General features: G+C 41.4%; 1 protein-coding gene across 3 annotated transcripts in view; it reads right to left on the minus strand.

Moving 5' to 3' along the window:
- Window positions 1-27,029, minus strand: part of PLS1 (plastin 1) — an 88,286-nt gene that overhangs the window by 53,646 nt on the left and 7,611 nt on the right. Inside the window, exons 1-2 of one of the 3 annotated variants that reach the window (XM_043492874.1) lie at window positions 7,776-7,941; window positions 5,779-5,825 (exon numbers count right to left, since the gene is read on the minus strand). The exons of 1 other annotated variant lie outside the window; for it this stretch is intronic. The gene's annotated coding sequence lies outside the window, so the exon portion shown is untranslated. Of the gene's footprint in view, window positions 1-5,778; window positions 5,826-7,775; window positions 7,942-27,029 lie in introns of those variants that run through there. One more of the 3 variants, XM_043492873.1, reaches the window with a different exon arrangement.

Genomic DNA, 27,029 nt, shown 5'->3' on the forward strand with positions numbered 1-27,029 from the left:
CGTCCCAGTTTTAGAGAAATTTGGATCTAGAACCAGTTCTGAATTGTATCCATTTCTACTGGGGATACCAATAGTCCTCTCAGAGCTGTTTGTGTGGAGAAACAAAATGCATTTAGGAGCCCAGTCATAGCAAGCTCTAATATCAAAACTACTGATCTAATAAGGATTTCAAAACGAAGTCTGGAAATGTGCAAGTGTGTTCTGTCATGAGATGGGTGCACTTTGCATTGATAGATAGCAATCTGTATGATGGTTGTGTGGCTTTAGTGCTGTGGCTGCAAACTATTCAATCCTCTTCAATTGGCATAATGTACCTCCCCCATCAAGCCCTTCCTAAAGACACTGCTCCTGCAAACCCCACAGTAATTAATAGTCACTCTGGGCTTGTCATGTCTCCAGTCAGCACTGGGCCTGATTCATAACTGGCCTATGGCCACTTTGCACCAGTTAGCTGTAGGGCAGCTGTAAGACCCTTACAAATACTTCTGGTATGAGGTGACTATAGGCCAGGCCCCGAGGTGCTTCTTCAGAAGCCCACACTATGAATCAGAGGAGAAAGGGGTGAGAAGAGGCATAGCCAGTGTGACTCCACACTCTGGTATGGACTATGTAGGATGTTGCAACTGGAGTACAAGTTAGGGATGCTCTGCCTGGGTTCTTATAGCTTGTGCCGGGGCTGAACAAGCCTCTGCAGCCCTGGAATAATTGTGAAAGCAAATACTGCCTCCTCTCTGTCCTTCCACCAGCCCTAGTGCCCGTGCCAGGAAACACAGGCGCCAACTTTTCCCGGTGCCGGTGGGTGCTCGCCCCCCCTCGCCCCCAGCCCTGCCTTGACTCCACCCTGCCCCGCCCCAATTCCAACCCCTTCCCCAAAGTTCCTGCCCCAACTCCGCCCCCTTCATGCCCCTACTGAACCCCTCCCCAAATCTCTGCTCCGGTCCTGCCTCCTCCCTTGAGCGCACTGCGTTCCCCCTCCTCCCTCCCAGCACTTGCTGCCGCAAAACAGGTGTTTCGCGGCAGCAAGCGCTGGGAGCCAGGGGGAGAAGCAGGATGCGGCAGCACGCTCAGGGGAGGAGGCAGAGGAGAGCTGGGGTGGGACGAGGAGCTGCCAATTTTTCCCCATGGGTGCTTCAGCCCTGGAGCACCCACAGAATTCCTATGCCAGGAAGCATGTCCCCTTCTGAGAAATCCTGGCCGCTCTACTCAATGGGCACACACTGGGCCTGGCCAAAAGCTCTTCTGCCTGTACCCTGCACCCAGAGTGTGGCTTGAGTGCACAGGGGGAGATCCCACAGTGGTGGTTCCTGGAGCTGTCCCTATATGGTTGAGAGTGCTCTTGGTGCCTCCCTGATGTTCCTGGAGTGTCCTTGGCTGAATGACAGCTGAGGATACAGTAAGGAGGCCAAACAGCACCTCCTGTTCTCTTTTTCACCCACTATTGGATCTGCCAGAAAAAAATAGAGCTGTGAGTTGGCAAGAGAGCCCAATAGTTTCCCCTCTTCCTTCAGGCAATTGGCAATTTGCTTTTTCCAGCTCTGCCCTAGCCTGTGTTTCAAATTCATCTGCCTGCTTTTCAAGCAGCAGCTGCCTTTGTAACTATAATGGACATGACAAATGCTGCCTGCAGAGCCCATTTTCTTTTGTGACTGTTCTTTTTGTCTGCTGCTAAAGACACACCTCTCCTAGGCCAGGTGCAAATATCCAATCTTCCTCATTATAGCTTTGCATCCTCCCTATTCCAAATCAGAGGCAGGCTAACATAATTCTCCAGATGAATGTTATGCAGAAAAATTACAGCTTCTAAATTAAGTATTGAACATTTTATGTTATTGGTATTTACAAAAGGGACAGAGGGGCTTCTGTCTCTGTATTTTGAGGCTTTGAGACAGAGACTGTTGTATGGTTTAGTACAATATTATTTTACTTTAACCTTTGGCATCCATATTTCAGTTGACTTAGGATTCTTTAAGCGAATGTGCAGACACAGATCAATCTTTCTAAAATCACTTCTCTTGAGTCAAAAGAAACAGGAATCTCTATTAATTAAGCTCAGGTCTGATTCAACAAGAGATTTTATGCTTTCCTTAAAAAGGCAATTTCTCCTAGCCAGCAGTGAGATCATTACAAAACCAGTTTTCAGAGGGATTTTACATTAAACTTGAGTAAGCTTGTGCTGTGGAGAGCCATGCAAATTAAATATTAGTATTGAATATGTGTATTAAATTAAATATATGTATTAAAGCTCTACGGTGAAATTCTGGCCATATTTTTAAGTCAGAGCGTTTTGCCATTATCTTCAGTGGAGCCAGGGTTTCACCCCTGATGAGGATAAGTATTAGGCACTGTCCTACAGGAAGACAAGGTCTATGCAATAAAACCTTACAATCTAATTGAAAAGGAAAAAAAAGGGGAGGGGGTTGTGCCCTGTTTTGCTTTTATGTAGTGTACAAATAAGATTTTTTGTTTCAAAGAGTGTTGTATAGTTTTTTACATGAGAAACTTAGATCCTATGTAGCCTGGAAGACTCTATGGGTATTTTTACACTGCAAAAAAACCCTGTGGCAGCAAGTCTCAGAGTCCAGTTAACTGACACAGGCTCATGCTACGGGGCTAAAAGTAGCAGTGTAGATGTTTGGGCTTGGTCTGGAGCCCAGCCCCTGAGACCCTCCCCACTCAATGAATTTCAGAGCCTGGCCCCAAACATCTGCACTGGTATTTTTAGCCCTGCCGCATGAACCCGAGTCAGTTGACCCAGGTTCTGAGACTTTCTGTTGTGGATCTTTGTTTGCAGCATAGACAACCTTTGACAACTGGTGAGCTAGTGAAACAGTGACACAAGTGTCAAGAAAGTAAAAATTGAGCAATCAAGAAAAGAAAAGATTTTGTTTAATGTTTAAAACTCTGTTTTGGTTTTGTTAATGTCTACTTAACTTTAAAAGAAAAGGAGTACTTGTGGCACCTTAGAGACTAACAAATACAAAAACTAGACAAGCCATTTTTAAATTTGTTAGTCTCTAAGGTACCACAAGTACTCCTTTTCTTTTTGCGAATACAGACTAACACGGCTGCTACTCTGATACTTAACTTTAAGTAAGTCTTTGTGAAAGATTCAGCACCCTGTTAGAGCTACAAGTACAGGAGCAGTGGATCCGGGGGAGCAGTGGAGGTTAGAGCTCCCACAGTGAAAATACTGTGGGAGCCAATCTTTGATTCCACCCTCGTGTCATTCTTCAGTGAGCTGCTTCATGCTCTCAGGCCCAGTGGGGCTCTGCATCTGCTGGGGGGAGAGGCAAGAGCAGGACCCAGAGAGGCTGGTGTGGCCGATGCAGTGCCTGGGAATAGGTAGGAACTAGGGTGACTGGGCTGAGTCTCAATAGCTCAAAGTGCTCCCAAACATAGCACCCATCCCTCTTCCCCTTCTATCCCTTACACCCTAATTGTCCCATGCTCCCCAAACAGAGCTATGCTCCCCGACTCCCTGCTCGCCAGGATTAGCATGGTGCTTAAGATGTTCAGGTTTCTCTATGCATCTCTGTTCCCACATTCAAAGCAAAGTTCTGCTGCCTCTGTAACAGTACACATCCCAGAGATCCTACAGGAGGCCCTACAGCACAACCAGAGAAGCCTGGACTTATTCCTGTTCTTTCCATAATAAAAAATAATCAGAAAAAAACTTGGCTAGAAAGAAAAACAAATAAAAATCTTTCAGCCTTCTGTGTACATCATAAAGAAGCAAAAATTCCCAAACCTCCAGCCACTTTGCAGATGAATCCTGAGGTTACATTTAGAATCATAGAATCATAGAATATCAGGGTTGGAAGGGACCTCAGGAGGTCATCTAGTCCAACCCCCTGCTCAAAGAAGGACCAATCCCCAACTAAATCATCCCAGCCAGGGCTTTGTCAAGCCTGACCTTAAAAACTTTTAAGGAAGGAGATTCCACCACCTCCCTAGGTAACGCATTCCAGTGTTGAAGGAGAAGAGGGCAGTGGCTTTACCCATTAGTCTGGGGTGGGCTTCCACCATAATGCATGAGATGAGAGTAAACATAACACTATTAAAAAGCCAAAAAGAATTTTGCAAAGAGAACAGACACCAGTTATTCTCTTTAGGCAATGAGAATAGAACAGGAAATAATATTACATTGCAGTAGCACCTGGGGAAATTAAACATAGTAAAAATGCATAGGAATGATGAGAAGAGTTAGGCAGTGGAACAAGATACCAAGGAACTTACAGAATTCTCACTATTTTATTACTTAATTAGAGACAATACTATGCTACCAGCAGCTGCATCACAGAAAGATAAGACGACAAGGCTCCTGCTCCAAAGAGATTACAGACAAAGGTAGCTTGACTGGAACTATTCAAGACTTGACATGATACTCAACGGGAAAGGATGTTTTAAGTCAGCTAAGTCAATCCTTTCACAATGCAGAAGGATGAATTACTTCAGAAGAGTCACTGGAGATCCATACCAACCAATAGGATTCTATAAATGGAGAAGTTCAGTTTTTAGCGCTGAAATTTTCAGCTTCTGTGACACAAATGGAGGACAAAAATAGCCAGCGACTTTATGAACATTGCTGATAACAACTTAATAGTCTCAATTAGTATAAACTGTTGAACACTGGAGAAATTTCAGATGGATTTAAACACACTGGGGGAACTGGGCATCATAGTGGCAGATGTCATTTACACTGGAAATAATACACATAATAAAGGATTCCTTGAGCTCTCATAACCTGTAGATGAATGGGATCTTAGCACTGAGTGCTATGAAGAAAAATCATAGGTGTCCTTGGAGAATATGTCTGCCCAGAATGCAATTGCACTTAAAAGAACAAGTAGGATGCTTGGGTACATTTAAAAAGAGAGAAAACCACACACAAAATAAATATATAACAATATATTATTCAATGGCATCCCTACCCTTGAAGGAGTGCATCAAAATTTGATCAATTAATTTTAAGACAGCTGAAAAGGTCAGTGAAGGCTATTAGATATATGTTGAGATTTATATATGAAAGACTGCAAACATCAGGAGTGTTGATAGAAAAGGAGACGCAGAGGCACAATTAAGGTACATTATCCTCAATTATTTAACATTTGAGTACAAACTGACAAACTCTTCTTTTTTACTCTTTTTACAAACTCCTCTTTTTTCAGAGTGGTAGTTGTGGTAGTCTGTATCAGCAAAAACAACGAGGAGTCCTTGTGGCACCTCAGAGACCAACACATTTATTTGGGCATAAGCTTATTTTTTAACTCTGTCTCATAGTACAAGAACAAGAAGATATTCAATGCAATTGAAAAACAGTGCAATAATGGTTGATCAAATGAGATGCTTCAAGATATAAATTCATCAAACATGGAATTTTCCCATGCATTGCATGTACAGCATTATGAAAGTAGACAGATACATTATTGAGGGTGTGGGAGTTGGTATGTTTCTCCTTCTTCCAAAGCATTATGTATTGGTTTCTGCTGGAAGCAGATTATCCAGATTAATTAAAATGATTCATGACAAATGTATTTTCTGTAAATAAAACTTATTTCTTGTGCTGTATGCGATTTGACTATAGAATTCACACACAAGAGTTATTCATTCTTTATTCAGCACAGTGATTCTGAGATGTATAATATGATCAACATTTTCCATTGTACTGTACGTGACCTTTAAAAGTAAATATGGGTGGGTCAAGAATTAATATAGTCAAACAATGATCTTTCTAAATTAGAGCTCCCAATTTATGGACCTGATTCTGATTTCACTTACATTAGTATAAAATGGAAGCAACTCCACTTTAGTTACTGGAATCATTCCTAGGAAAAATTAATGAATGTTAGATCAAAATCAGGCCAATTTGTACAAAAGGGCAAACAATCATTTTTAAAAGCTAGTTTTCACTTAAACAAAATGCCTCAAGTCTCCTTTGCCTGCTGAGTACATAGAACAGCTATGCAAATTCATCAGTGGTATCAGCTTCGCACATTTTCCTTAGCATACATCATTCAAGAGGATCTCAGCATACTGTTGTATTCAGCATCTGTAAGAAAACACTGAAATAGAAAGGCTGGGTATTGCAGCAGGGCCAACATTAAGATAACATTCTTTCAGAATTATTATTGCAGCCAGAGCTGGTAGCAATGACTACAGTTAAGATTGTCTAAACACTCTGCATTATAAAATCCTGTTTTCAACTGCTTATAACTTTGTCAAATTTTAATCACTTGAGCTGAAATTTTTCATGCTGGGTGTCTGCCTTAGGCTGAATTTGTTAAAGGTTTCAGCAAAAGTGGTTTAGCTGTCCCTAAGAATGGGGTTATAGAAAAAGACATCGTTTTTCCAGAGTAAGAAAATTACTACAACTGTTTCACTGAGAAGGTCTATCACCTCTATGCTTTGGAGCATGGCTGGACAGTCACTCTGGAATCAGATGTATCTACTGCTATCCCCAGGAAAGTCCATCCATATTTAGCTGAGTTATAATAAACCTCTGAAAATCATTTTTTGCACATACTCAGCAGATGTTGTTAGAAGGTAGCAGCAAAATTCTCCAAAGATTCTATCTGCACTGATTTCAGAGTAGCAGCCGTGTTAGTCTGTATTCGCAAAAAGAAAAGGAGTACTTGTGGCACCTTAGAGACTAACAAATTTATTAGAGCATAAGCTTTCGTGAGCTCACGAAAGCTTATGCTCTAATAAATTTGTTAGTCTCTAAGGTGCCACAAGTACTCCTTTTCTATCTGCACTGAGCATGTTTTATACCAGGACAGCAGGTGCTTGGGAAGGCTCTCCATGAAATTGCTCCTCCTGGCTGCCAGGAGCCCCTGGAGCAGAACTTTAGAATTGAGAGCAGAGTCAGTGGCAAAGGAGGAAAGCAAACTAGAGTCCTAGCCACTGGACCATTCTTCCTTCCTCCCACAACAATCCCTGATATGCTAGTATACACATTGTCCATAGAAATGGGGGCACTGTATGTGAAAATGTGGGTAGAGTAGTAGAAAATAATGATAGGTAGTCCACGTGGGTCTCAAAAAAGATATCTACAAAAAACACTATGCAACTTACTGCTTTGAAAGGAAGTAGTAACTTCTGCAGTTTACACACCTAGTTGGTACATAATTCAGACATTTTAGCTGCCTTAAGATCACACAGGTAATATGAATAATGTATATTGCCTTCAGGACAGCAAGGGAATCTTCACACAAGCTAAAACTATTATTTCTCCAAAAAGTGCATCACATCCTGCCATTGTTCTATAGGAATTTGGTATGTCTCGATGGTAGTATAAAGCTCCTGGATTTATACATGTCTTTAAAAGCAGTTTCAAAATACAAAAATCAGGAACCATTTACATGCCTCTTTAAAACTGAAGTTCTGACATTATGAGGTTACTGATACTATAAATAATCTGAAAATATCGGTTAGAATGATAGTAAGATAGACGGACTGAAGCTGGTGAGGTCTCTTGTGCTGGGGAGGGTGGAAGGGGGATTAATTCCCATCCAGAAGTGCCACAGCAAATCACCACTATGGTAATTAACCAACTCCCTGGCTGCACCCCTTCCTGGTTGGTGCTGACCACTTTTTGAGCTACAATTGCTCTTTGCAGCACCTTCAATTCCCAGATCAAGCCAGGTTCTAATAAATTTGTGCCCCTGCAATCTCCTTCCCTGATGAACAAATGCCAATGTAGATAATAGCGCAATTATGGCCCAAACCATTACCTCCACAGTTTGTGCTATAAAAAGATAAATTAATTAGCATACCTGTATTAGTTGACAACTAAACACCACCAGGAAATTACTGTCCAGATATATGTTAAATCAATCAAATCAACTGTGAATCTTGTCCTGGAGGATTCCAAATAACTCTTCCCCAAAGTGAATGTTTGAAAAAAAGGAGTCTGCTAAAGGTTCTGCGTACTCTTGATTATATCATAGAAGACCTTTGCCTTGATAAAAGTCCAACCTACTCTGTGGGTGTGGTATTTAACCTATGTCAGTAAAAATGCAGAGAAGGAAAATGAAAGTGCAGATGTAGTAAGAATCTGAACTTCTTTGGCTTTTGAAATACAATAAATTACCTTCTTTTGCCATCTAAAAAATTTAACAATTAATTTTTTAAACTCTCTTTATATATTTGTTTATTTTTCTTACAACATAAATAGTTACTGTCATTTTATCAGGTGAGGAGGTGCAGAAACTGCAAAGGGTAAAATGGCAAAATGAAACACCTATTCCTCTTCTGGCTTTGTGCCAGAAGTTTTCTTAAAGCCATTAATTTCACTGAGAGTTTTGCCTAAGGACTCAGTAAAACTTGAATTAGGAACTCCCAATTTGACCCAATAATATCACTCTGCTCTCATATAATACCTTTTAAAGATCTTGCAGCATTTTGCAAACATCAAGATCCAAATAACTTTGTGAGATAGGTGTAAATTATTATACCCATTTACAGATGGAGCTTTTTCTTAAAGTTTTCTTAAAGTTTTCTGCCTTTGCATTACCGCTGATGTGGCCCCATTGGTGGTATTAATGTGGCAGCTATAGTATAGACACAGCACCAGTGCTTTTTACCCCCACGTTCTTTATCCCAGCTCAACTGCAAGTTTAGGTAACAGGATGGCAAAAAAGGCTGTGGCTGCCAGCACCTCATCAGCATTACGGCTCCCCCTTCTTGCTACCACAATTAGAGCTACCTGGGGGAAATTTTAAGAAAAAGCTCAAAATCACTAGCTGAAAATCCATATTGATTAACTTTCTTGGTTTCTCTAAAATAAGACTAACAGTAGCTGGTGATCCACAGATGGAATTTCAGTTATTTTCAGTTGGTATGTAAGGCAGGACAGATAAGGCAAATAATAGGTAATATGTCTCCTTTATAGACCAAATGTCTGTTTTAAAAAAATTTGATTATACTTTATTGACTATAAATAAAACACGCATTATAATTTACCAATAAAATCTAAATTTGACAGCTTACATAAATGAACAATTATAGCACAATTTGATTTAACCTACAAATAGGAAGTATATTATTTATCATTAATAATTATTGTAACTGATTATTACTATTATTTCTATTGTGATGGAACCTAGGCATCCCAGGCATAGCCCAGGAATCTAGTTTGCTAAGTGCTGTACAAACACAGAACAAAACAATGATCCCTAATTCAAAGAGTTTACAACGCAAGTACTAAAATAAAAATGAATGCTTCTTCATAATCATTAGCATCAACCAGCGTACACATTATTTCAGCCTGAATTTCTCCAGTTTCAAACTTCTAGCCATTGGATATTGTTATAACTTCGTCTGATAGACTGAAGATCACATTATCAATTTTTTGTTCCCCATGTAGGCACTTATCAACTGTAATCAAGTTACTTCTTAACCTTCTCTTTGTTAAACTAGATAGATATAACTGCTTCAGTGTATGATATGTTTTCCAACCCTTTAATCATTCTTGTGGCTCTGCTCTGAATCCTCTCCAATTTATCAATATCCTTCTTGAACTGAGGTCACCAGAACTGGACACGGTATTTCAGAAGCAGTTGCATCAGTGCCAAATAGAGAGGTAATATAACCTCCATACTCCTACTTGACAATCCCGTTTATACATCCAAGGATCACATTAGTCCTTTTGGGGCACAGCATCACACTGGGAACTCATGTCCAGTGTATTATCTACCATGACCGCCAAGTCTTTTTTTTTTTTTTTTTTAAAAAGGAGTACTTGTGGCACCTTAGAGACTAACAAATTTATTTGAGCATACGCTTTCATGAGCTATAGCTCGCTTCATTGGATGCATTCAGTGGAAAATACAGTGGGGAGATTTATATACACAGAGAACATGAAACAATAGGTGTTATCACACACACTGTAAGGAGAGTGATCACTTAAGATGAGCTATTACCAGCAGGGGGCGGGGGGAGGGGAGGAGAAGAAAACCTTTAGTAGTGATAATCAAGGTGGGCCATTTCCAGCAGTTGACAAGAACAGTGGCGGGGGGGGGGAATAACATGGGGAAATAGTTATACTTTGTGTAATGACCCATCCACTCCCAGTCTCTATTCAAGCCTAAGTTAATTGTATCCAGTTTGCAAATTAATTCCAATTCAGCAGTCTCTCATTGGAGTCTGTTTTTGAAGTTTTTTGTTGAAGAATAGCCACTCTTAGGTCTGTACTCTAAAGTCTTTTTCAGAGTCACTGTTTCCCCAGGATAGAGTCCTCCATACTGAAAGTATGGTTACTCAGGTGTTTCCTTGTCTCTTCAAATAAGCAGAACTCTCCTGCACCTCCCCACTAAGAAATCCTCTAGCCCCACTGACCGTCAGCTCTCAATATTGGTCTTTGCCCTTGTGAATGGCTGTGCTAGTATATACCCCAATATACACAGCGTTCATCCACTTATAGAGGGTGTGGAGGGAAGGGCTGCCAAACATCATGCATCTTGCCTGACACTCACACATTTGGCAGCCTGGTCACATTCGCCCTTATCCCAGGTCCCATTTCACATAGGTATGTAGCTAAAGTTCCTTCTCCTGGCTGCTGGGGAGCCACTGTGATGCCAGGTTTTAGGCAAACTCCTTGCTTCCCCTCACTCATCCCCTGGTGAGTGCCTGGCCAATATGGAGCCCAAGATATGAGGGAATTAAGAGGGACAGGTGCTGTGTGTTGCTGGCAGAGAGGTAAAGGGACTGGGAAGAAATGGGGCTGAAAGGGGACCTAAGGGGGAAAGGGACTGACAGAACATAGGGACAGAATGCAGGAAGCTAATGGAGAAAGAGCAGAAGAGGGAAAGCTGCCCAACATTCCTCCAGAGCCCACCCCCCATACATCGAGGCCTTCCCTTTTTCCCCCAACTACCCATACAGGCTGTGATGATCTCTCTTGCCCTGCCACCAATCCCTCTTCCAGAATCTTTCCCCCTTCACAGTCTACACCTGCAGCAATCCCCAATTTCTTCCAATACCCTGTTTCCAATAGTTCCCCCATTATCCCCATCTGCCATGAATTACCCTAACCCCCCTGCTTTGAAGTCATCTGAAGGATAGGATCATGCCTTCTCCATATCTGCTCCCGCTTGTTGGGGGCACCCTGAATGGGAAATCCATCAAGAAATGCACAAAACATGGCAGTAACAGAGAGATCACATCAGTAACTCTCATACACAGCACTAGACTGGGTAGAGAGGAGAGGGCTGTGCCAGTGTAACCTTCCCCCACCCCCAGCCCCTATTCCCAAAGACATAGAGCTACAAGCTAGGCATAGAGTGGAAGTGAGTTGTGCCAGTGTAACACACATAGCACTGAGCTTTGGGATGGAGGGGAGGCAAGTGCTGTACTAGTACTTTCATACATATACACAGTACTGAAACAATAGGATTTGGGTCCATAGTGCAGCCACTATAGCACAGGATGCCAAAATCTGAACCCCTAAGTCGCCCAGGAAACTGAAACAAGCTATCTCTCTAACTAAACCTAAAACACCATGTCATGCTGCCTGGAGTGGTTCATGACCATGAGTGCCAACTGCAGGGCAGACTGTCAGAAAGCAGGCAGACACATCAAACTGGTGGTATGTTCTATAACGAGATTTCACAACAGAGTAACAAATGTTAACTCCTGAACCACTACAATAGTTTAACTATGGAGTCACAGACAGTCCCCTTGGGCACTCCAGTCTATCTTGCCACCCAGGCAAGCTGGACTTAGTGATAAATTGTCACTTGTGCCAAAAATCATAAAATATTGAGGTTGCTTCCAGTCCCAAGAGACCAGTCACTTACCCCAGGTTAATTTGTACCTCAAATCAAAGACAATACCTGTAGCCAATCCTTCAGTAAACTAACTAAGGATTTATTAACTAGGGAAAAGAAATAAATTATTTGCAGGTTAAAGCAGGTAACATATATAGACAAAATGAGTTATAGCTTATGGTTCCACAAGGTATAGTAATCTTTCAGCAGTGAATGTCTTTTAGGACTAACCCAGGTTGACTCTGGGGATCTCTGCTTTTGTTTCCTAGCTCTAGCCTTGTGCGAGTCCAAACAGTCCAAAACCCAGACTAGGAAATGCTCAGTGATGTAACCCATTTGATTATTAGTTTCTTTACTGAAACGAAAGATCTTTGTTCAAAATCTAACTTCAATTTTCCCATGACATTGAGATTAAATTAAAATAAACCATGCCAAAAATGTTAAGGATTTAGCTCGTACTAACAAACGCAGGGCTGTTTAGAGTTAACATTGCCACTATGTCTTCAAGTCACCCTTTTGTGCCTCGGGTGATCTTACATATCAAGTTTATTGCAATACTAGAAATGAGTAAAAGATGGAATGGCAGCCTCAACCCTAAATCTCCTTTCTTTTTTCAGTTTAAATTAGATTTATGCAGATACATTCTCTCATTATCATGAAGGTCGAATTATGCACTAACTCCCACTACTGTTAATAGGAATTTACAGCATAGATATCATAGAGATGTATATTGGGTAATGAGAGAAATCCTAAATTCTGTACCTAGGCATTAATTTTACTGAGAGTTTTGCCTAAGGACTCAGTAAAACTTGAATCAGGAACTCCAGATTTGACCCAATAATATCACTCTGCTCTCATATAATACCTTTTAAGGATCTTGCAGCATTTTGCAAACATCAAGATTCAAATAACTTTGTGAGACAGGTGTAAATTATTATACCCATTTACAGATGGGTATAGTAAACCATACAATGCAGCCCAGCACTGCACAGCTAATGCCAGAAGAGAAAATAGTACCCTAAAGCAGTAATGGAAGCCCCAAGTGTTCAAAAATCATGATTCAGCCTCTATGCCCTACTGCAAATCATGAGATTTGCTTAAAGAATCATGAGATTTTTAAAAATAATAAATGCTGGGTTCTACTTGCCTTCTGTTTTCTGCGACTTGACATTATACTCAAATCACATTATCAATCTTTTGTCCACTACCACACAGGCTGAAAACTTAGTTTGGTGGGGTTTTTTTGCAACAACAAACAAACTGAGATTCTTACATAATACCACAACTCTTGGAGCTGAGGCTTTTAGACAGACACCAAATATTGTGAGACTCTTGATAAAATCATGAGAGTTGGCAACACAGCAAAAATCTTGACTTACCATCTGCTGTTCTACCCAGTAGACCATACTTCATCTTTAAATATCCCATGTCTAAAAGTGATGATAGACCCCTTCATCTTATTCAATTCAAACATTAGCCTATCTCAGTCAAATATCACCTTGACCCCAACACATATATAATAAGAGGAGGAAAGTAATTAGAAAGGGAATAAAAGAAATTAAAACTAAACAGTAACACCTTCCCAAGGGTATCTAATAGTTGCTTGCCCAGTAAGTGCTTATCATAATCAATGTTTGTAGCTGCTAGAAGCAAATTACAATTACACACCTTTAGTATAGATCATCTTTCCAGAGCTTCTTACTGGAATGTGAAATCCAGCAAACTACTGCCATTTACTTAATGGTACCTGTCTACAAAAGTTTTTCTGTAATTAAAACATCACTTATTTCTTTAATGCCTTTTGCCAGCCGACAAACCCTTTCCCCCACATTCTCATGCCTTTATTTGCTCTAGATTCAATGCTGTTTAAGCTTGCACCCACTTAATGTTTTTCACTGAAGAATCTAGCCTTCCATATCAGTCATAACTTCTGAAATTATTTGTCCTTTAAGACAAGATAATTATGACCCATTTTCCCTCTCTTTGGGGTATGACAATACTAATGTGTTTAGCACTAGACATCTTAAAAGTCTATGAACAAAACTACCAGTGATCAAGTAGCATGATAGGCAGTGGGTGGTCTAAGCTTGGTGTAGCTGTCATCAATCTCCAGGAAACCATATGTCTCTCTCTCAACATGCCTGATCTCTGCTAGTCTCTGAAGTAAGAGTCCTTAGGCCGCTACAATCACTAGAAATCCTGCTGACAGCCGTGGGGCTAGACAATACTAAGGATCTTGTTTTAAGGTCACCCCAGAAGTTAATTATGTAATGATCATTAAGTATAGTATTACAAAAGTACAAAGGTCTCCCTCCAGAAGTACATCTGACATATACATGTATGGAAATTTAATTCATTGCAATTATTGTTAACACACAGTTCCAAGTGAATTCACATTGTCAGGAAGCTTTTTCTTATTAATTACCAGATGGAAAATGGCCGTCTGTTATTTTGCTAACTACTGTCCAACTCTACATGGTTCAAAAGGTTATTAGAAGATTAGACTGATCAGATACTACACTATCAGCAAGCCAGGATTTTTTGTCATGGAAAATTCATTGGGATGTTTTTCATTGTGGAAGTCTCTCCTTCCCCCTCATTTGATCAATCTGCAAGTAAAAATTAGTGGAAATGGCAGTACTTTAAATCCATATGTCCTCTGCAGATTTGACAGATCAAGAAATGTTATCTATTATTCCATTTACGGCCTTTAGAAGATACATATTTGTTAAATTTGGGTTGATAAATAGCGTTTGGTAATGAAGAAGAAGAAGAGAAGTTTTATTGCTCAAAGACCCAGAAGCCAGTTTGTTTGGAACAAAAATGAAGTTCACTTATGTACCACATAATCAAACAAATAAATTTAGTCCTGGTAAAAGTTTACAAATTCAGTGTTGCCAAATCTGATGATTTTATTGTGAGTCTCATCTTATTTAATGTTTTTCCTCAAAGTCCCAGCTCCACATGATTAGGTGAGAATCTCAGCTTTAATTTTTTTAAACAGTAAGTTTCTAGCCCCCATGGATATGGAGAAAAACTTGAAAATGTGGCCCAAGTTAACCATAAAGCTCAGATAACAGAAAACAAATACGATTCCCAAATTGTTCATTTTTAAAAACTTCCAAAATCTCATAATTCTAAGCAAAATGTATGTTTTTATGTGGCCTGATTTGTGTTTTTTGAATAGATAGGGTTTGGAAATACTGCAGATTGGCATTCCTCAATATTTATCAACAGAGCAAGTATAACAAAGGCAGCAGTAGGGGAAACATCCTCCCCATGAGGCCAGACGCTCTGGCTGCTGCAAGGAGGAAGTCTATATTACTCAAATGGTAGCAGGAGGAATCGGTGGCTCTTGCCTCTGGTAGATCCCTAGGGTTACTAGGTACTGGATACTGAACTCTTTGCCACTTCTGGAGTGAGGCAAACAGTAAATATTTATAGAAAACTCCATGAGTGTAAACTCAGTGAATATCCTGTTCTTTATGTGTGTGGAGCATAGGGGGTTACCTATGATGGGGCAACATATGGTTAATTAGCTAATGTGGGGGAAAGAGCTCAGTTGGTGGCAGACAACAAGAAGAGCAGATCTCCAGCCTTAGCTCCTGAAGCAAGGCCTGGGTAAAGGCAAAGACTCCTCAGCCGGCCACTGCCAGGTGACCTCTCCCGAAGGAAGGACGGAAGGAAAGGAGGGAGGAGCTGTTGTGAATCCATTTATGGTGGAGACTATGCGGAAGTGTCAACACTGAAGCACTACAGTGTTACAGCTGCAGCTCTGCAGCTTTGTCCCTGTAGTGTTTTAAGTACAGACATAACCTAATACAGACATATATTAATCTCACACAATTTTTAAAACTGATCTTTTTTACTGTTAAGCTTACATTGGGAATCTGTTCCCTTTGTGATATTTTTTTCTTCCTCATCAGAAGATAAATTTAAAAAAAACTGAGTTCCTATTTAAGTGCTAATATAAGTGAATCTTTGAAAATCCAACCATATGTGCCACAGTGGAAGCTACTAGGCACTGAGCAGTTTGAAAATCTGGTCCCAGCGGTGACAACCTGAAAACCTGGCCCTGAGTCCTTTTGAAAACCTGGTTCCATTGGTTTGCTATTTATAGGGGTGCCTATGCAGGCTGAGTTGGGGTTTTTTGTTTTTTTGCACTGAAGCATTCTAGAGAGGATGAATACAGGTAAAGAATTTCATAATTTTACAAACAGGACAAAGTAACATTTTGGCCCACCCAATCTTGACAGTGCCCTATTATTTCTCCTTAGGGTTGCCAACTTTGGTTGCATGATTTACTGGAGGTTTCATTACATGACATTATCTTTAATTAAAGATTAATCTTTAATTCCTGGAGACTCCAAGACAAGCCTGGAGCCGGGTTGGCAACCCTATTTCTCCTTGATATATGAGTGTGTACATATGTATATTATACCTGTGCTAACTTCATATGGGAAGTATAGGCTCTTTTATCAATGACTGAAAGTCTTTTATCAATGACTGGTTTCACTGAAAAGTCTGTATATTTTACTGAAATCTTATTTTAATCTTCCTCATTGGATCACAGCAAAAAAAACAATCAGCTCAAGGATACATTATAATAGCCAGGCAAAATCAGGATGAAAACTTACTAGCCTCAGACTCACAAAATCATCCATCCTTACTGTCGCAATGAAGACATCTAATATTTTATACACCTGTGGCAAATCAATGAGTATAATTTTGCATGGCTGCATTAGAGAGATTATTTTCTGTTTTCCAGCAGTGGAAGAAAACTAACCTCACAGAGATGTGTTGATCAGGGCATACAAACTTAAAATGACAGGTTTCAGAGTAGCAGCCGTATTAGTCTGTATTCGCAAAAACAAAAGGAGTACTTGTGGCACCTTAGAGACTAACAAATTTATTAGAGCATAAGCTTTCGTGAGCTACAGCTCACTTCACATCCAATGAAGTGAGCTGTAGCTCACGAAAGCTTATGCTCTAATAAATTTGTTAGTCTCTAAACTTAAAATGCAGTCTTAAAATTTTTAAAGACATTATTTGATATTTAAAGGTTTCAGGATCAGTGTTCCTGCACCATCAGATGCATAAGGTCTATTAAAGGTTTACTCTAAATTAATGACTTAGAATTCCACAGTGTGAAGAAAGATATGCCTTTAACTTCACCTTACCAATTATAGAACACTGTACTTATTATAGCTCAATCCTGTAAGCCTGTTACTCAGATCACCCTTAGTTTACATTTTGACTTTTCGTTCAGCTAAACTTGGATTCTGAGTATTCTGGATATCAACATACATTTATAATATCCTTATTTAAAAATAGGCTTTTAAAATGCCTAACAATGAAATATGTACCCATTTATGCAGATTCATACTCTGAATATAATGCTACAATATTCCCCAAGTTTGCAAGACATAATAGTAATAATTATAGCCTTTCCATAGCTGTAATGCCTTTTTGCTCCTTGAGTAATTGTATTAGCATTTCTAACATTGCAATATAAATCAATCAATCAATCAATCAGGAGTGTCCCAAATTAAAATGGAATGTTTCAACCAAGCACAACACATTTTCTATGACAGCTCTTACATATTTTGTAGCACTTGAGGAAGCAAAGTTCCATACATGCAGCAAAGCTAAATTGTATACAAAGAATTCCTATTGCTGATAAAGTAATAAAGTATGCTTCTCATTATCAGCCTATTGACAATTCACCTCCCATACAAGGGCAACACATAGTTCTCAGAGAGAGGACTTTGAGATAAGAAATGTATTCCTCTTTCAGTTTTATTTCATTGTATTTACATAAGTGTAAATTTTAGACATTTAGTTTACCACGTTCTGATCCCACTCCGACGGAAGTCAGTGAGAGCATTGCCATTGACTTGAATGGGTGCTGGATCAGACTCTTATAGAGTACTTTTCATCTGAAGATATCAAAACACTCTACATAAATGAGCATTACTATCATCAAAAATGTACAGATGAGGAAACTGAGCCACAGAAGTTTAATAATTTATCCAAAATTGCATAATGTGGTGTTTAGATGCTGCTTGTAACTATTAGAACTGGGAGCACTGGCTATGGGGAGTCTGAAAGGACAGGAAACAGGAAGGGGGGCGGAAGTTGAGGAGGTGGAGTGAGAGCTACTGAGGGTGCAGCAGCAGCTTGGTAAAGAGGTTTCCACTTTAAAAATAATGTCCTGTTGAAGTTTGTTAGTACCTTGCCTTGTTGCTACAACATTTTGGTAACGAGGATGGATCTTCTGCCTCTGAACCCACCTGCATCCTTTCTGCAAAGCCCAGGTGAGCCTCCAATTGCTTTTACTGCCTGGATCCATATGTTTGAGACTTATCTGCTTGCAATCACTGCTACAGAGATTTGTGAAGTAAGAAAGTGTGCTCTGCTAATCCATTGCCTTGGAGCAGAAGGGCAGCGTATATTTTACAATTTTCCCCTTGCAGATGATAAATATGAGACTGCACTCACTGCATTAAAGAATTTTTTTGTGCCAAAAGTCAATGTAGTAGCTAATCGCTACAGATTTTGCCAGTGTGAGCAGAAAACAGGGGAGACTATAATGCAGTATATTGCTTCCCTGCGGAGTCTGATTGTAACTTGTGATTTTGGGAATATGGCAGATGAGATGATTAGAGACCAGCTCATTGAGAAAACAAGCATGCTTCGTGTAAGAGAATGCTTACTTCTAGAACCACAACTTACACTAGAAAAAACAATAACCATTGCAATTCAGATTGAGTCAGCTACAGCTGAAGCCAAAATAATGAGCATGGATACAGGAGGCACAGTCCAGGCTGTGACTCTTTGCAGAAAAGTTCACTATCACTGCAGACAAACAATTACAAGAGGAAAACTAATGGAAAACCACCAAATCAGCAAATTCAAAATATAGTAAAAGCATGCTTTTGCTGTGGATCCCCACAACACCTTGCAAGATACACAGGATGTCCGGCAAAAGTAGCTCCGTGCAATCATTGCAAAAAGATTGGGCATTTTGCTAAAGTATGTCGCAGCAGCCAGTTCAATCAACAGGTGCATGCAGTTACAATACCAGATGTTACTGTGCTGAGTGTGGACAAAATCACTACTGCACATATTCCAGAACAAATAAAGTGCACTGTAAACATTTCTGCCATACCCTCAGGCACATCACACTCTATTCAGCTAATGTTGGACACTGGCTCAGCAGTATCTATACTACCTGATTCCATCTATTTGCATTGCTTTAAAGATGTGCCTCTTACTGAACCCAAACTTCAGTTGGTATGCTATTTGAAAAACCATATTCCAGTACATGGCTGTCTGCCAGCAGTAGTTACGTTTGGTCATTGCTGTGTAATTGCAGAGTTCTACATTGTCCACAAAGGCACTTCTATCCTTGGCAGAGATTTACTGGCTGCTTTAAATCTCAGGGTAGTTAATGGACGAATTGATCTTCCTCAGCAAAGCACTCTTGTGGTACACACACCAGTTCCAGCTGGGACCCAACACCGGGTTGAAGAGAAACTCGGCTGTGCTTATGGGTTTCTGCATAAAGTTAAAATGCAGAATAATGTGATGCCTGTATGACAAAAGTTACGGCGCTTACCATTTTCAGTTAGGGAAGCTGATTCAGAGGAACTTAAAAAACTTGTTCAAAAGGACATTATTGAAGAGATTGACTCCTCGGAAAGGGTTTCACCTATAGTAGTGATGCAGAAGAAGGGTGGAGGCATTCACCTTTGTGTGAACTTAAGGGAGCCAAATAAAGCTATTGTGATTGACAGCCATCCTCTTACTCACATAGAAGAAATATTTGCAGAACTCCATGGAGCAAAGATGTTTTCTACTCTTGATTTACAGACCGCATACTACCAGGTTATGTTGCATGAAGATAGCAGAGACCTCACACCATTTATTGTACATGAGGGACTACTTCGTTTTAAACGTGTTCCATATGGTCTTGCATCTGCCCCAAGTGCCTTCCAAAAAATGATGTAATTGATTCTGAAGAATCAACATGGAGTCCAGTGCTATCTGGATGATATTATCATGTTTGGAAATACTTCTGAGGAGCATGACAATAACCTGCAGTCTGTACTAAACTGCATCAGCAAAGCAGGCCTCAAGCTCAATAGGTCCAAATACAAATTTAGACAAACTGAACTCTCCTGTCTGGGGCATACAATTTCACAGGCTGGACTAAAATCTGATCCAGATCATATCCTGCCAATTTTAAATGTTCCTCCTCCAACAGATTTGCAAACCTTACGTTCCTTCTTAGATCTTACCTCCTGGTATACAAAATTCATTCACAATTATGCTTCTGTCATTGAACCATTACGAGAATTACTACGGAGAAGTTCAACCTTAGTGTGGACAATGGATGCACAAGCTAGTTTCAAAACAGTACTTGCACTATTCACTCCTGATGCTTCTGGTTATGGACTTTAGGCTGTCCTCACACAACTTCTTGAGGACAACACAGAGAGGACTGTTGCATTTGCTTCAAGGACACTAAGTAATGTTGAGAGAAAATATTCTACAGTTGATAAAGAAGCACTTGCTTGTGTCTGGGCTACTGAAAAAATGGAGAACTTACCTGTGGGGCCGCACGTTCAAGTTGCGCACAGACCACAGCCCTTTGACGATGTTGCTCACCACAAAAGGACTGGGAAGAGTAGGATATCGTATTGCTAGATTATCTGCAAGACTACTCTCTTTCAATTATGAACTGGAATATAAGCCTGGAAACCAAAATGTGGTGGCTGATTGCCTTTCTCGCCTTTGCCTTCACCAGATGGTCCACCGGAGGATGAGGATGTAGTAGTTGCGCTTATTACAAGCACTCTCACTGCAGTTACAAGAGAACAATTTCAAGCTGCTTGTTCAGCATGTCCAATTCTACAGGAATTTCTGACAAAGAGATGGCCCAGTCACCCTAAAAACCTTGACCCAGTTTTGCTGCCTGATTTTAGAGTTCTGGATGAACTTTCTTTGCTTGATGGCTGTGTTCTACGAGGTACACACCGGCTACTTGTGCCAGAAGAATTACAGTCAAAACTCATACACCTGGCACACGATACTCATCGAGGAATTGTCCGAACCAAACAACGACTATGGGATCTGTATTGGTGGCCAGGGATAGACTCTCAAACTGAAGCACTCATAAAATCCTGGGTCACTTGCCAAATGCATGATAAGACAGCAGTGACATGTACCCCTCCATTACAGCCTGTTCCTCTTCATGAATCTGCATGGGAAAAAGTGGTGATTGACATTGTAGGACCCTTTGATACTTCTCCAAGTGACTGCCATTATGCCATCACTTTAATAGACTATTTCAGTAAATGGCCTGAGGTAGCGTTTACATCGCAAATCTCTTCTGCTACCGTAATTAAGTTCCTCTCTTCAGTTTTTAGCAGAGAAGGTAACCCCAAAGAACTGGTTTCAGATAATGGTAGTTTATTTACTTCCCTAGAGTTTGAAACTTTTCTAGCAGAAAGGAACATTTTACACAGAAGGTCATCCCTATATTACCATCAAGCCAATGGGGAAATCAAACAGTTTAACAGAAGTTTGAAAGAGAGTTTGCAAATGGCTAAACTGGAAGGGCGATTGTGGATAACCTTCACTACTGATTATGGCAAGCATACCGGGCTACATGACATGCCACAACGCAAAGATCACCCGCAGAATTACTGCATAGGAAACAGATTGAATTCTAAACTGAACATTGCTGGATTGTTAAAGGCACGACCTGATGCCCCAAACAAGGATGATGTGAGAAAAACAGTTGAACAGAACCAAGCAAAGTCTAAGGCTTCCACAGACAAGCGGCGGGGTGCTAAGGAACCAAAGTTTGAGTGTAAAAAGAAAAGGAGTACTTGTGGCACCTTAGAGACTAACAAATTTATTAGAGCATAAGCTTTCGTGAGCTACAGCTCACTTCATCGGATGCATTTGGTGGAAAAAGCAGAGGAGAGATTTATACACACACACACACACACACACACACAGAGAACATGAAACAATGGGTTTATCATACACACTGTAAGGAGAGTGATCACTTAAGATAAGCCATCACCAGCAGCAGGGGCGGGAAAGGAGGAAAACCTTTCATGGTGACAAGCAAGGTAGGCTAATTCCAGCAGTTAACAAGAATATCAGAGGAACAGTGGGGGGTGGGGTGGGAGGGAGAAATACCATGGGGAAATAGTTTTACTTTGTGTAATGATTCATCCATTCCCAGTCTCTATTCAAGCCTAAGTTAATTGTATCCAGTTTGCAAATTAATTCCAATTCAGCAGTCTCTCGTTGGAGTCTGTTTTTGAAGCTTTTTTGTTGAAGTACAGCCACTCTTAGGTCTGTGATCGAGTGACCAGAGAGATTGAAGTGTTCTCCAACTGGTTTTTGAATGTTATAATTCTTGACGTCTGATTTGTGTCCATTCATTCTTTTACGTAGAGACTGTCCAATTTGGCCAATGTACATGGCAGAGGGGCATTGCTGGCACATGATGGCATATATCACATTGGTAGATGCGCAGGTGAACGAGCTTCTGATAGTGTGGCTGATGTGATTAGGCCCTATGATGGTATCCCCTGAATAGATATGTGGACAGAGTTGGCAACGGGCTTTGTTGCAAGGATAGGTTCCTGGGTTAGTGGTTCTGTTGTGTGGTGTGTGGTTGCTGGTGAGTATTTGCTTCAGATTGGGGGGCTGTCTGTAAGCAAGGACTGGTCTGTCTCCCAAGATCTGTGAGAGTGTTGGGTCGTCCTTCAGGATAGGTTGTAGATCCTTGATGATGCGTTGGAGAGGTTTTAGTTGGGGGCTGAAGGTGATGGCTAGTGGCGTTCTGTTGTTTTCTTTGTTGGGCCTGTCCTGTAGTAGGTGACTTCTGGGTACTCTTCTGGAAAGTTTGAGTGTGGTTGCTTCGTTAGAATATGAAAACCTGGAATTTTACGCAAAGGGGACCATAAATTCACAGCTCCTCTTAAAATCTTAGAGAATAAGGGACCTTACGCCTATCGATTTTCTGATGGGCGGGTATGGAATGCTTCTTATCTTGCACCTGCCTATGCACCAAGAGGAGATTATGCCAACACCCAGTCTGCATTGGATGACTTCACTGTAGTATCAACACAACAAGACATTGCACTGGGACTGGGGCTTGAGAGATGGCCTGTCAGACCCAGACGACCACTGGTCTGGACTAGAGACTATGTTACGTAGTATCTATAGTGTTTTCAGTGTAATATTTCTGTCAACAGTATAGTGTCTTGTTTCATATTTGTTCCTGTGGTTAGAACAATAATGTTTATTTTAATCGGGAGAGTTTCTTAAGAGAGGAGGGAATGTGGTGTTTAAATGCTGCTTGTAATTATTAGAACTGGGAGCACTGGCCGTTGGGAGTCTGAAAGGACAGAAAACAGGAAGGAGGGGAGGGAAGTTGAGGAGGCGGAGTGAGAGCTACCGAGGGTGCAGCAGCAGCTTGGTAAAGAGGTTTCCACTTTAAAAATAAAGTCCTGTTGAAGTTTGTTAGTATCTTGCCTGGTTGCTACAATACATAGCTAGTTAATGACAGAGCCATGAAAAAAATTAGATGCCCTGATTCCCAAATCTCTGCTCTGTACATTAGAAAATTATTATATTTTAAATTAGTTAATAAAACATCTTAAAGTTATATGTTTATTTTTAAAATAGAGAGAAGTTCACAGTTTTAAACTTCTCTGCAATGTTTGTGAACTACTTACGATATTACTGCTATCGATTATCAAACTAAAACTTATGCTTACCTTTTATATTTTCACTTCAAATCACTGTAGGCCAGATTTTGCCACCCTTACTATATACCTTACTCTGATGAGTAGTCCCACTGAAAACAGAATCTGGCGGTAAAGTTCTGGTGCAACATATGTAGACAGAGTAGACAAACAATGATGTAGATCAGTGGTTCTCAAACTTGTTCCACCGCTTGTGCAGGGAAAGCCCCTGGTGGGCTGGGCTGATTTGTTTACCTGCTGCACCCACAGCTTCAGCCAATCACGGCTCCCAGTGGCCGCGGTTCGCTGCTCCAGGCCAATGGGAGCTGCTGGAAGAGGCACGGGCCAAGGGACATACTGGCCGCCACTTCCAGCACCTCCTATTGGCCTGGAGTAGCGAACCGCAGCCACTGGGAGCTGCGATCGGCCGAACCTGTGGACGTGGCAGGTAAACAAACCAGCCCGGCCCGCCAGCGGATTTCCCTGATGAACCAAAGGTTGCCAATCTGTGAGATAACTGAAAGCATAGGAAAAGATAAAGGGTTAGTAAGTTAGCAACTAACTAACTAGTAAATAAGGAGGAGAAAGCAAGCCATCAACAGCAGTGCTGATTACATTTAAGGGAGGGATTCCACCTGAGGAAGTAATACTTAGACCATATCTACATTACAGAGTTTTGTCTACAGAAGTTAGCTTTCATCAACAAAATAGTGGAGGTGTACACTCTGCAATGCTCCTCCCATCAATTTAACTCTCCTACCATGCCAGCATAATTAAACCACCTGTATGGGAGGCATAGAGCTTTTTGTGACAAAGTCAGAGCGACGCAGTGTCAGTGTAGACATTGCCTTGTTTACGTCACCCTAAGTGGCCTCCAGGAGGTGTCCCACAATGCCCATCATGACCACTCTAGTCACCAATTTGAACTCTGCTGCCCTGCAGCCAGGTACACAGGCATGCACCCCTCCCCCTTTAAAGCCCCAGAACAAAAGGGACATGCTAAGATCAAAGTGCTGAGGCAGGCATATCAGAAAGCAAGGATACCTATCATCAGTCTGGTGCGTCACCAAAGATATACTGCTTCTACAAGCAGCCACCTCCAGTGGCAAGGGCCCCATGGATACTTTGTTGGGGCTGAAAGCAGCAGCCGTGGAGTCAACCCTGAGGATGAAATGGTGGAGGAGGAAGTGGAGTTGGAGGAGGATGGGGACAGGCGATAGGTGGTGTGGTGAGCCAGGACCTCCTTATAACTCAGAAGGGGGCTAGCCAGTCCCAGCACACCTGGCTCTGGCATGCCTGATGCAGGAGATGGGAGCTCTGGTAAGTACTCATTGTGGTTTGATACTGTAGGGAGGCATGAGGTAGAGCTCTGCTTTTTTTCTCGCAGGGTAGAAGAGGGATAGAAATAACCAACACAATGACTGTTTGCATCTACTTGTCATTCCCCTGTGCAGCTAGGCAGAGGGGGCTCTGCAGAAAAGTTTGTTGATATCCTGGGAATCCTCCATAGATATCTCTATGAAACTTTCTTGGAGGTGTTCTGCAATCCTCTACCAAAGAGTCCTTGGGAGGGCTGCCTTGTTTCTTCCCCCATGGTAGGAAACTTTGCCATGCCAATCAGCATATTACTTCTGCAGCCACCAAAGCAGCACACAGGCAAGCAGCATACGGACCCTATCTGGAGCTGCACACATGCAGGAGCTGCACCCTTGCATCCTCAGTTACCCTCAGGAGTGAGATATCAGCTTCTATCAGCCCTGCCTCTGGAAAACAGTGTCAGTGTTCAAAATAGTATCCCTAGGCACTTATAATGATCCCCCCTCTGAAACCCCTCTCCCTTTGGCCCATCTTGCCCCTTCTCCCCTGGGCAAAACTCACCGTGGTTAGGGCTCTCGCCGTGCTGTGTGCCTACCAGTGGAAAGTGAGAAAGTGGTGTATTTAACTTATATGAATCAAGGTTGTGAGTGCACTCACAATAGTGCCTCTGTCTATTGTTTCTTTAGCTTCTGCAGATGGCCCTTGAGGGTCTCCTCCTGCGCACCAGCTGAGTGGCTCATCTGATAAGGAGATGAACCAGGAGGAGTAAGAAAGACATGTTCAGGGAAGTGCTGCAATCACCTGCTGCTGCTGATAGCAAGCAGAGAGTATGGAGAGAGGCTATCAGTGAAAAACTGAGAATGGATAGCCAGGAGAGGAAACAGGGGTAGGAGCAGATGATACAGCTGCTCAAGGACCAGATGGACATGCTGAGGTCCCTGCCTGTGCTGCAGACTGAACATATCCATGCTCGCCTCTCCCTGCAGCCCATACAGAACTGCCTTCCATGCCCTTCCCAAATCCCCCACCCCGTCATATTCCTCGCATGTTTCTGTGCCATTGCAGTAACCCATGCACTCCACCCCTATGAATTTCTCTAGGAACATGTTTCACAATGACTGCTGGACATATACCCAGCTGTGACAGCTTCATTTCAAAACTCTTCATTGTCATGGCCCTAGAAAACAGAAATGTGTGTATAGATGTTTAATAAAAATTTACTTATAGAAAAAATGAATCTTTATTTATCGCTTACACAGGCTGGTTGCTGCTGAAGTTCATACACAGTGGCAAATCAGTGCATTTGTAGAGTAAAATTGATGCACACACAGCAATCATTATAAAGGTCATACTACTGTAAAAGAAAGCAATATCTGGCTCAATGCATTACAGAAAGACACATTACCGGGGCTCACTGTCCAAATGCTCCTTCAAAGCCTCCCTGTTCAAACAATCTCCTTTTGAGCCCCTCTAACAGCCCTGGTATGAGGTTGCCCAAAAGCAGCCACCAGCTGACCAATCTCACGCTCTACCCCGAGGAAACTTTTCCCCCTTAGCTTCACAAATGTTATGCAGAGCACAGCAGGCTGCTATGACCATTGGAATATCTTCCTCATTCAGGTCTAACCTGCCAAAAAGGGCACCCCTAGTGAACTTTTAATCTGCCAAAGACACATTCAACAATCATTCTGCACCTTCTGAGACTGTTGTTGAAGCGCTCCTTGCTATAGTCAAGGTTCCCAGTGTAAGGCTTCATAAGCCATGGGAGCAAGGTGTAGGCTGGGTCTCCCAGGACCACAGTTGGCATTTCCCCATTCCCAGTTGGAATCTTCTGGTCTGGAAAGAAAGTCCCTGCTTGCAGCTTTCTATACAGGCTGGTGTTTCTGAAGATGCATGCGTCATGCATCTTCCCTGACCACCCCGCAATGATGTCGATGAAATAAATGACCCCAGTGATCCACCAGCACTTGCAATAGTATAGAAAAGTAGCGCTTTCTGTTGATGTACTATCTCACAAGGTGGTCTGGGGCCAAAATCTGGCCATTTATTACAACACCTTTAGCTTCTAGTGAAATGCCAGTTATACTACCAATGAAACTACTGGACCTAGCTTTCTGAGCCACAGTTAATGGGAAGTGTAATGATGAAAGTACCAAACAAATATGAG

Source organism: Dermochelys coriacea, chromosome 9 (genome assembly GCF_009764565.3).
Source record: "Dermochelys coriacea isolate rDerCor1 chromosome 9, rDerCor1.pri.v4, whole genome shotgun sequence".
Taxonomy (NCBI): Eukaryota; Metazoa; Chordata; order Testudines; family Dermochelyidae; genus Dermochelys; species Dermochelys coriacea.